Source organism: Mixophyes fleayi, chromosome 3 (assembly GCF_038048845.1).
Source record: "Mixophyes fleayi isolate aMixFle1 chromosome 3, aMixFle1.hap1, whole genome shotgun sequence".
NCBI lineage: Eukaryota > Metazoa > Chordata > Amphibia > Anura > Limnodynastidae > Mixophyes > Mixophyes fleayi.
In genome coordinates this window covers 107,503,709-107,516,169 of record NC_134404.1, presented here as the reverse complement: position 1 = coordinate 107,516,169, position 12,461 = coordinate 107,503,709, and the positions used below count along the sequence as shown (strand labels likewise).

General features: G+C 37.0%; 1 protein-coding gene across 1 annotated transcript in view; it reads right to left on the bottom strand.

The window, feature by feature from the left end:
* FNDC3B (fibronectin type III domain containing 3B) overlaps positions 1-12,461 on the bottom strand; it is a 270,448-nt gene that overhangs the window by 220,846 nt on the left and 37,141 nt on the right. The gene's annotated exons all lie outside the window — the stretch shown is intronic.

Below are 12,461 nucleotides of genomic sequence, written 5' to 3'. Positions count from 1 at the left end.
GAGAGTCGTTCCAAAGTACTGATCATCATTTCATTTGATTGGTTGTTCTGTTTAAAAATCTCCTTACAACCGCCTTCCTATCCTGCATTGTGTATGAATTCATGATCAACTGCTTGACCAGCTGCCGATAGTTCCTAAAACAACGACTTCTTTCTGAGCGTGCGTATGTAACCGTAAGATGTCTCTACCTCTCCCACGCTGTACGGTGTCCGAACATCAGGCAACTGGGAATAATGAGCTTTTAATGCAGAATCAACAGTAAACCTGAAAATGAACCTCTCCTCTCCTCTGGACCCACTCTTTGGTCCAACAAGACCAATTCTGTCCCCTTCTTTCCTTCTAGGTCTGTGCTTGCAGTCTTCTTGTCCTAGAGAGTAGCAATAGACCCTGAGCTTGCAGTAATCCAACAGTATCCATTATATTTTACAAAATCATTAATGTTCAGTTGTGAGCGATCGAAAACATACTATAAACAAAGATGTTTTATAGAATGAATGGCAATTACCCATTTCCTTTTCCTGAATCTGAGTTTCTGGGAGTTTTTGCCGGTGACGTTCAGCCCTTTTATTTAAATTTATTTGGCATATCGCAATCTTTTGTGAAAACGTTATGCCTGTCAAAAATCGCTGCCTGGACGGTTGATCATGCAAAAATCATTTACAACTTGTATAGTGTGTAAGCATGTGTGTGTATAGTGTGTAAGCATGAATGGACTGACCGATAGGAACTTCGGTCGTAGGTACAATCATTTTAGATAACACATTAGTCAGAAAATTCAGTAGTGTGTACCTAGCCTTAGACTGTACATTTATCATTATTAATTATCCTACCTATCTTTAGATCACTCTATACATTACCTAGCAGAGTGTATCTAACAGTTACCTTACTATAGAAAAACATTGCAGTCCTGTATATAGCTGGCTCACAGCACTATACCATTGGCCCAATGGTACACTGATTCCAAACACTATAACGTCAGTGGATGACACGGTAGTAGGGGGCAACTGTATGCCATAGAGAACAGAACAATTTCTATATTCAGGTAACTGCAAATAGTTTCTACTACAGAATATATCTAACAATGGAAAGTAGGAAGCATATGAAAAGGCAGTAATTATTAATATTGAAATGTGGTTGCATTATACTGCATTATTGTGTACCTCAAGTTCAGTCCTGTTAAACAGCATGGTGTAAATGTATCACAGTGCGGGTTGTACAAGTCGCCGGAAATCGGCGAGATGACAGCTTAAATTTAAAGCAGCGCTGCCTTGTAAAGGGAAGTTTCCCTTTACTTGGCAGCGCCGCTTTAAATTTAAGCTGTCGTCTCTAGCTGATTTCCGGCGACTTGTACAACCCGCACTATGATACATTTACCCCAATGAGAGAACAGAAGTCTTTCTCCAGCTACAGTTAAGATGCCACATTCAGCATGTTGGAACAAAGCGTTCACAATCATGTAACAGTCAAATGTTGTATAAGTAACTAGCAGGGTCACCCAGCATTGCGTGGGTCCAATTTGTAATGTGTAGCAGTTTTTATATTTTAGAAAATTATTTGGTAAATAGACCAAAAACGCTATTTAGAAAATAAGATTTGTTGCATTGTCGGGATGTCGTTCTGTGGCGAGGTTTCCTTCCAGTGGTCAAACCATTGTTTACAATCAAAAATGATATTGTCAATATTTGTCGCTCTGTGTTCTAGTGGGTTACTTCTTCTATACTAAATAACTATATTGTATTTGGCAGCTTTACCTTGCAGCTGTGAAAGATATTCGCCAACAAACAAGCAAACATATATATATATATATATATACATATATATATATATATATATATATACATATATATATATATATATATATATATATACATATACAAAAAAGGAGCGCCAAACATAGTGTGATAACGTCAATTAACAACACAGTGACCATATATTCCAAATTGGTCTCGTACCAGAAACAGAGGGTAAAATCGCTTATCTGGATAATAATATCCCTTTGATCTTCCACAAGATTTTTCTCAAGTGACCTCAGTCTTCTGCGTCCATCCAATACTAGGACTCAATAGGAAATAGCAAATAATAGTGTAGTATGTTCATAACATGTGTTGTTAATTGACGTTATCACACTATGTTTGGCGCTCCTTTTTTGTATTTATCTAGGTGCCACATCCGCAATTGATGTATAAAAGTGAAGCAGCCTACTGTATGAGAATCTCTTTATATATAAGCACAATATATTCATGTGACTGTGTTAATGCACTAAGCGCCGTTGTCTTTTATCACTGTTTTTATTATATATATATATATATATATATATATATATATATATATATATATATATATATATATATTAGATAAAATAGGCTTAGCGCATGATCCTATAGCAATTATTGTATATACAGCAGGGGTTCTCGACCTGCGGCAAGTGTAGCCCCAGGGACACCTCAGATCGATCATTGCAATACTGCAGCCTGTTTAATATTATCCAAAAACCACTTTACTGCATTATTAAAATATAAGACACATTATGGAGATGCCTTGTAGCTTTAACAGAGCTAAGTAGTACAAGACAAAGAAAAGGTTGAGAAACTCTAAAACTAGGAACACTAAATGAAACTCAATAAACAATTTCTCTAAAACCAAAATGTAGCACTACTACAATATTTTTATTTGAAGTGTGTGTGTTTATGTGCATTACTCCAGCAGTGTAATAAACGGCAGCAATGCATCCACATTAAGCACCATTTCTCATTTATTTTATTATCAACAACTTCTACTCAGCTACAACTGATTGATGATGAATACAGCTGAATTTTATTAAAACCTCATCCAGTGTTCCACACCATGTAATAGTTGTATTGCCCTATGCACACACGTCGAACCTTCCCGAATGCACAGTGTTCTTGGACATTGTATTCATTTGTTGGCAAGTAAAACTGATGATTATATTTAACCTGCATGTACTGTACTGTATTTGCACTGCTTCACCCTGCTACGTAGGCAGGCCTGTCTTGAGGTAGTTTGTCTTCCTCACAGCCATGATATTTTGGCAAGTGAGACTTTGTCTGACAGGAAATGTCATCTACAGCCTACACCTCTTTTCCTAACATTCCTTGTGGTCCATACTGACCAATGCTTCCTAGAATATCTAAATATTTTCCATGTTATTTATATTGTATTTACTGATAATGGTATGAGATTATAATTATATATATATATATATATATATATATATATATATATATATATATATACACACACACACACACATACATACATACACACACACACACACCTTTCATTCTTTCCAGCTAGAAATCTAGAATGCTAAATTGTGATTTTGCTTCCTGTCTCTTGTTTTCTTCTCAAAACCTTAAATTGCTTCTACAACTTTGTGCTGATCAAAATTGAGTTGACCAACTACTGCTCATTGTCCATCTGTCCAGCTCCACTGTCATCCTAGATATTTCACTCAAAAGTATTTTCCGTTTAATTCAATGTCTCATGGCGTAACACACAGTGACCAAGCTGAATGTTGGTAGATGTATCCTGAATGCTTTCTATATCCCAATAATAATCCTATCAGTTACATTTATAGGCTACATTATAAGCTATCCCTAAATTAGCAGACATGTCACAAATATACTAATGTACTCAATACTGCTGCTCTGTCACATCCTAGTCCATCATTTAGTATATTCAGCAACAATGTAACAAACTGTCCTATGTTTAGTTTATTCAGAAACAAATGTCACAAACTGTTCCATGATTTAGTAATGACAATATTTGCTATACTCTGCTGTTACCACCCTAATTAACATACTGTTTATTGTATTCAGCTGCTATTTTACTAAACATGCAGTTATTTACTACATTCGGTAATTAGGTGACTAAGTATACCATCATTTTCTATATAGGGGCCACATACTGAGCTGGATGAACACCCATTTGTTTAGTGTAGAATAGGCAATAACCAGCACTAGCTGCTTCTGATTGGCTGATTGCAGATTGACCTCTAAAGCCGATAGATGCTTTCTTCACTGATCGTGTTTATATAATTTGATTGGCATATTTCTTAGAATTATTTGCTACTTTTATTTGCACACAATAAGGATGATTATACCTGCTGTATTTTAGAGTATTTTTTAAATTTAAGTCAAAATGTGTTTTTCACTATCAAAACAAATATTAAACATTTTTTGTGCTTATGACCCGATTGGGTGTAAGTGTATCTGATGTATACCTGACATAAACCTGGCGCATGTGCCCCTGGTGCAGAGCTAGACGACCCAGCACGTGGGTGGAAATACTCTATCGTTACACACACATTTTTACAGTTTTTGTTGCACACACGTGTCCAGCTCAGCATGGACTCATGGGCTATCTTGTTATGTAGTATATTCACCTGCATTTCACAAACTATGTCATAGTGAGTTCGTTTTTTCTGCAGCTATGGCTTTGTCAATCGTCTTATTTATTATCCTCAACAGCTATTTTACCACTCTCCTGTGATTTACTGTATGCAGCAGCTATGCCCCTGTCGCATGCATTAGTATATGCCACTGATAAGAGTATTGTAGAACTCCCAAAACTCTTCCTCCTGCATAAACTATCCCCTAATATTGTGATTAGTGTGTGAATTGGAAAGATGTATCACTGGTTATATATCCACATGTCACAGATCTTTCCTTTTCATAGCAGGCAATCAGAAAACCAGTGTAGCAGAGGATTTGATATGTATTCTTCTTCCCTTTGTTGCACTGAATAAGCCAAGTTATCTATTTTCTGCTCAGTTTACCCAGAAGCCATTGTTATAAATGCCATCACCTCTTGTGCACCTCCATATCAAGCTCTTGCTTCTTTCAATCCTCATACAGTGAGCTTTGCATGAAGTGCGATGGTATCTCAGTCTTACTATGGGACATTTCTATCCAATCCCTTTGAGATACATGGAGAGGGTTTGGATTCCCTCTTTGGTATAGATTGATAAAACATGCAAATTACAAGTAGTATCTGCCATTCAGCAGCACTACACTTCCACAGAATCTATATTATGCAACCTCTTCACTGAAGTTGCTTATTACACTGGGCTAACAGAAAACACATTGGTTTTAGTAAGCGATATCTCTCAGCGGAACCAATGTAACCATTCTTCATAGATCAGATGAATCACCAAGTTTCCCAAACATTCTCTTCAATACTTTCCCTGTAATCCACACAAAAAAAACAATACTGTAGGTTCTTTATCAGTTAAAGAAAAAATACAATATCAGACAGTATAATCCTGCATGACAAATTATATCTGAATGGGGTTTTTTACAGTAATTTCCTATAATGTCTTATAACCTCTACAATTACTTATTGTTGGATGATGCTATGTTTCCATTGTTACAGACAATACAGCAGAACTCACTATTATCAGAAGTCAATTAAATCATCAGTGGTGATTATAATACTGTAAGTGCAAGCGGAAGTGAAGAGTCAAATTTGTGTTTCACAATACAAATAAAGTTATGTTTCCATTTCTATCTTTCAGACCTCAATATCTCCATGTAGTTGTAATTGTTATTCTAATCTATGCCTCCTTCTTAATAAATCCCATGACTATCCATTACTGGTGTTGTAAAACAATACCTGCTTGTGACAGGCCATCCATGTAACTGACACGCAGTGTTCCAACCAGGACGTAGACAGGGTGGTTTTAGAAATGGGAGGCAAAAACACAAACAAAATAGAAACAAAGGCAAAACTCTGTTTTTAATTTGCAGTCACAGCTCCTACGTGTGTGTGTCTGCCACCAGTTGTCTGTAAGATGGAGAAATTGAGAAATCTCTACAAATGGGAACAAAACATGCTACATGATTGGTGTGTTAAAGTGGCAATAGCCTTAATTTAAACACAAGCAAAGTCAGTATTTGACACTAAAATACAAGTCCGTGTATTACAGAACTGAATAATATACATAAAATAATTGTGCGTTTATACATCAGTAAATAAATATTATTATAATGGGGGCGAGATGCTTCTCTAACTAAACTGTAACTCTACGTGACTGACATGTTTGCAGACTTGCTATGTAGAAATGCACTGTGTGGACTGAAGGGTTCATACAGAGGGTAAATGCCAGAGATGTTAGCGACTGCATTCTCAGATGGTCGACCTGTATCCGACCCATTTGTATACCTCCCAACTGTCCCGATTTAGACGGGACAGTCTGCTGTCCTGACTTGTCGAGTGTTGATTGGAATGTTTGGAGGTATATACCTGTTCACTGCTGCTCTGCAGGGGCAGGTGGGAGCAGCATTTAATGGGTCTTTAGAGGGGAGGGCTTTAAGGGGCAGCCTATACCAATGGGTATAAACACGCCCCCGGGTGTGTGGCCACCTCCCCATCATTACGTGCCCTCTTACATGTGTGTTTCTGATTTTATCCGCAGCAAAGTTGGGAGGTGCGCATTCATACACTATCTGACAGATGTTGGAGGAGCTTAAGCTGTCAGAGTGGGGAGGCAACATTATACTTTTAACAGAGCTGTCAGGTTAACAATCTATTTTATCTCCATGATTCATATCTGAAAAGTTAAATGTTCAGGTTTAATGCTCTTGTAACTTGCTGTAAAAATTCCGTACACAAGAAAATACAAACTAGGCAGGCTGCAAAAGAAAATTAAATGTTTTTAAACAAATTTGCAAAACTCAATAGTACTGTGAGTGTAAGAAAGAACATATTCAATGATGTCCTGCTTATTTAATATACCTTTATCCACTAATAGCGATTCCACTCCTGCCGTTAACGGATATAGAAAATAATCTTAGGACAAATTCCATCATACAATTCATCTGAATGTGACTTTTACAGCATTTCTATCTCTGCAACAATGACATAACCCCTCAGCTCAGCAAGCCGCAATATTCCTTATCACAAGCTTTCTCCAAGATTGAGTTCCTCTGAAACATTCTAATATTTACTAAAGTCTGAAGCAACTTGGTTGAACATAGAATTGTGTTCCGTAGATGAAATTTCTAATGTCCACCATTGTCAGTCTGACTGCAATGCCATACAATGGTATTGGCAGTCTGACTGAACATTCTAAGTAGTGTGCATAGGAAAAATGTCTTATAAAATCCTTGATGAAAATATCTTCAGTTGTGATATACTACTGTATACTGGTGTTATGAGCAGTTCTATAGAAATCCTTGCATTTTTTAGTTGTAATTTAAACTAATGGTTATCTCATTGTGATGGGTAAATGTAGAGAATGAAAGGCAAAAAAAAACAAAAACGAAAAGTTGAAAAACACTAGAAAAGCAGCAAGTGATTGTAGTCATTTAAATGTAATTGTATATAATGTCTCACGAGTAAATGGTGTTTATATACCAATAAGTAATATGCATATTTTTAATATGAGCTATATTATTGTGGATTGGGAACTGGAAGCAGTGGAGAGTAAATTCGGAGTTGGCAGTGATCATCCCAAGCTTTCAATGAGTCACCTGTTGCTTCACCAATACACAAGGTAAGGAAGAATGTGACTATGTAAAGATCAGACTATTTAATAGAGAAATTAAAATACAACATTTTGACACCCAACATAAAGACAAGCCAAGGGGACTCTGGGAAGAGCAGGGCAACCTCCCGGTTCCTAACCACCTCATCAGTAAATTGGTGGACACGAATCGCGCTTCCTCGAGGTCCCACCCCCTGCTGTAATAGGTCAGAAAATGTGATGGATGTTTAGAGGGCGGGGCCAAATGACACAATCTGCCTGGCCCCACCCCCACATGCCCTCCTCCACCCGATCTCCCGGAGCACTTCTCGCCAAAGTATGCAATAAATCCTCCTGAAGTTATTTACTACATAGTTGTTTATTTATACAAGCAGTAATAAAAAAGGAAATGTAATGAATTAGGGGGTGACTAATCCATTAGGAGACAGAAGTTTGACTGTTGTTTCATTTTCTTTTGCAGAGAAAGCTTCTGCTCAGATGGGCCATCAAAATGCTTTTTGTGGGTGTGATTCAAGGTATATACTTAAGTAAACTGGGGGCAATAGTATGTGGCATAACGTGAACTGGGGCAATAGTGTGTTGCATAATGTGATTTGGGGGCAATCCATTAATACATTTCAAACCACATAACTATGAATTATGTAGGCACTAATTACACAAGTTAATATGCATCACATTGGTCCCATTACTAATAATATCATGTTATTAGCATGATAACATAAACAATATTTAGGGTATATTGGAATTGAATTGATAGATGCTTGTATAATACCTAAAAGCTAACAGTCAATGGGTTGAAACATTAAATGCCGCTTAGGCAATCGGTTTATATGGTGGCATAGAGGGAGAAACTAATCTATTGTTATTATGACCACTATGCTCGAGTGGCAAATTACTATGATGGGAATTATATTATAATATCAATCTAGCAGCCAGTAATTCAAGATTAGTATAACATCAAATTTCTATTTCTATTAATGATTGTTATTAAGCAATAATAAATATCTACTTCTATATTACATATGTCCATGCAGTGTGTAATATCATGAATATCTTTCTCATAGATTGGGCACCTTTCACATACGTCTCTTTCGTTTCCAAAACTGACTTTTGTCTAAGCATCTATGATCTATCTTCAGCGTAGATCAGAGACATATATGCATTATATTAGACACTGCATGGACATACGTAATATGACTGTACATAGACACACAAACAATTCCTTCCAGTAAATCACTTATTTCAACCCTTATATTTTGCTAGAAGAGTGAACCATTTACATGATGTTCAAAATATTTTAATGAATTCATTAATAAAAATTGATTTTATGATCAGATTGCAATAATTTTGGTATATAGATGAAATAAGTCTTTATGTGGTATAAACAATTGTAGTGCCTCCAGTATCAGAACCCTTTCTTAATTCTCTTTCCTTATATGAGTTGAATTATTCACGTCAGTCCCTCCCCACTGCCACTTACAAACAAACCCAATAACATTTAATTTCTTCAGAAGCCAGTTAACCTACTAGTATGTTTTTGGACTGTCGGAGGAAACCCATGCATACACGGGAACAACATACAAACTCCTCATAGATTGTACCCAGGTTGGAATCCAAACCACGACCCCAGTGATGTAGGGCAGCAATGCTAGCCACTGCGCGCAATGCTTGTCCCATTGTATTTTAGTGCTCAGCTTCCAGAGAATCGGGCCCAGGAATCAGATGGGGACATTTTGACAGAATGTTTATATACTTCCCATTAAGCTTCATTTAAGTACTTACACAAAACATAAGACTTATCTATGTAAGCAACCAAACTGAGCCCAGACAGAAGTGGTCCACAGGTATATCAAATGATCATTGCAGTTGTAATCACAAACAATAAAACGTGAACAGCAACAAAATTTTACTTTTTCAAAACACACACAATGTCCACATAAATTCAACACAGCTCAAAAGTATTAATCAAGTGAATAAGTGTACTCTATTGTGTGCCAGTACCCTCAAATCTATCTCTCTCATCCGGCATATTGGTAGAAATAAAAAACCTTGACATCTGCCACAATTTCCATTTATTATATCAGGCTATACATGATCTTGAGGCAGCATGTCAAGGAAGACGGCAACACACTGACATTTAGCACTGAGAATATGATAAGCAAATGCATATGTCAGTATTTCTGTGTCAATATCAGTCTGTCTAAGTTAAAGTCAGTGGGAATGTCAATACCAGTCTATCTGTGTCAATGCCAGTCTGTTTGTGTCCATGTCCGTGGGCCAATGTCAGTGTCAATCTTTGTCAATGTCAGCTTGTCCGTATTAATGTCAATCTATGCTAGTGTCACTGTCTCTGTGTCACTCTGTGCACATGCTTCAGTGAGAGAGTGCAAGTTTGTGTATGTTTTTGTTTTCAAACTAAATGAGTATTATAAAAAAAATAACGCACCCTATCCAGTGTAGAGTATTTTAGTAGCAACCTGGTGGAGTTCTGTAATTTGTGCTTTTAAATGTTACCGAACGGCTCATATTCTTATATTTCAGACTATATTTCAGTCATAATAATTAGTAATCCATCTACGTCATCGGCTAAAGCCTATGTAAAAGTGCATAGCGTTTTTAAGTCAGGGAAAAAAAAAAAGTAAAAAAACACCTTTTACCTTGGTCAAGAAAAAAAGACCTGTAATCCAGGCAAAGTTATCTGCAGCAAAAAATAAAATTGCCAACATGCCATTCTACACACGCAGCGGCAAGGAAAGATTGAGGCTTTCGCCTTTCTCTATGAGTGCTTGTTCTACAACGGTCACTGAGGCATCTTCTTGTAAGGTCAGTCATGACCAAGCAAGACCTTGTCATTCGGACTCCAAAAGTGGTGTCCAAATACTTTTAGGTGTAAAAGCAGAGCTGGCAGAAAACAGCAAGGCATTAGAGGAAAATGTATGTTCAGATTCAGAATGACACAAATCCCTGAGGAGATTCTATCCACGAGTGTTATATGTAATCCTGACCTGTCTCATAGTGTACCCATAAAGAAGGCCCCTTTCAGCATTTCTGCAGATGTGTGCATGAACAGCACAAGCGTAGCTAGTGATACACAAATTGTGGATGCCACTTTGGAATTGCAACAGGATGAGGGGGATATTTGTGTAGACGACGAGGGTGCTAATGAGGATGTTGATGAGGATGAGGTTGTTTGTGCAAGTCCTGCACCAGTGGAAGCAGTTCTGGCACGTGATAAGAAGAAGGCCATTGTCATACCTGGGCATAAGACCAAAAAATCCACCTCTTATGTGTGGAATTATTTTTACCCAAATCCTGACATCAGTTGTCTAGCCATTTGTAGTGTATGTAAAGCCACAGTAATGTAAGCATGACGTGTATATATATTACCTTCCACTTTGCTGCGGTTTCATCGGTATTGCACAAAGTGTTTGTAATCTACACTTTACGTCAAATGTACCTAGCTAGATTATAATTTTTGGGGAATTGGGGCTGAATCGAATCACAGTGATGAACTTGCTTTTTGCTGTGAATTACAATGGCTCTTTTTAGTGCATTGACTGCACCCTGGATTGTTCTGGGTCTGATAAAAGGGCTTTCAGGCGAGTTCTTCGTGGCACTTCACAGATATACACCTGAACTTATTACTTAATTTATAGAGATAAAAAGGTGCTGTACTTTATGTTATTCATATAGTCAGACACATGCACATTGTACATTTTAAAAATTCCAAAAATTCCAGCGCATATTTTACATTAGGATTGTATCAACAATGTAAGGGTTATGCTTTAACTTGCAACTGCAAAAATGCAACCTCAGCAACACAAGACAGTTGTTTAACTATTTAGAGTTTAAAGACAGAAAACTCTCTGCACCAGTCAGTAGATACAAAGATTAAGAATTAAGTCCACCTTTATCCCTTGCACTCCATGTACTAAGGCCTAACACGCTGGAAAGGTGTCACCGAAAAGCTGATAGGACGGCAGTGGCTCTTGTGCAATCAGTTTCGTTTAAGACTGGGCAGATTTAAAATGATGCAGACGGTAAGATCTGTGAGTTATATCTAGTGCAGGCACTGTGTATGTCCCAAGCCGTGAAGGTCCTAGACTTTGATCACTTGCAGTTCTGCTAGATGAGGGTTGTGGTTTTCAGTGACAAAAAAAAAAAGGAGTAGAGGAAGTCTACATGAAAAAAAAATCTTTAATTATCACTAAATATTAGCTGGTTAATGTTTTATTCCAACTCTATTAAAAATTGCTACAATTACTTATATTCCCCCTCACATAAATTCATTCATTTAGAAAATGTTTTGCCTTCCAGTTTTGCAGATACAACTTCCAATCACAGACAACTGGCCCATAGGCATGTAATGCAGGTCAATGTTAAAACATTTGTTAATATCTATGTTAATATATATATAAAAAAAAAATTAAGTCCCAACATAACTTTACTTGTCCTTCATTTATAATAAAGTATATGACTTATTGGGGGGGGTGATTCAATTAGTCGCAATGTTCCACAGAACATCGCAGCTGTGTATTTTTACCGTTACTATGGTAAAATCTCCGCTCATGTTTCCTCGCACATCGCGAGGAAATTGACTTGCTAAATTGTCTAAATTTGCATTAAAAACATTGCAAGCATTGGCCATACACTTTCATTAAAGGTCATTGACAAAGGTGTGAAACATGAGTCTACAGAGCATTTCTATATTCGCAAATGCGCATTTTTAGCTTAAGCATACTATAGTTGTCAACTGTGCCTAAATTCAAAAGGATGGTTCCAGGTCTCCAGATTTTAAATGTGTGTCCCTATACATTTTTGTCCCTGCAAACGTTTCTATTTTACAGAGTTGACTGACTGCACAGTAAAATACCTCTTATTCTACATGATATATGCAATTCTCACCATGCATTGTTAGTGGTAGTTTTAACTAAAGGTTCAAAAAAGGAAAAGA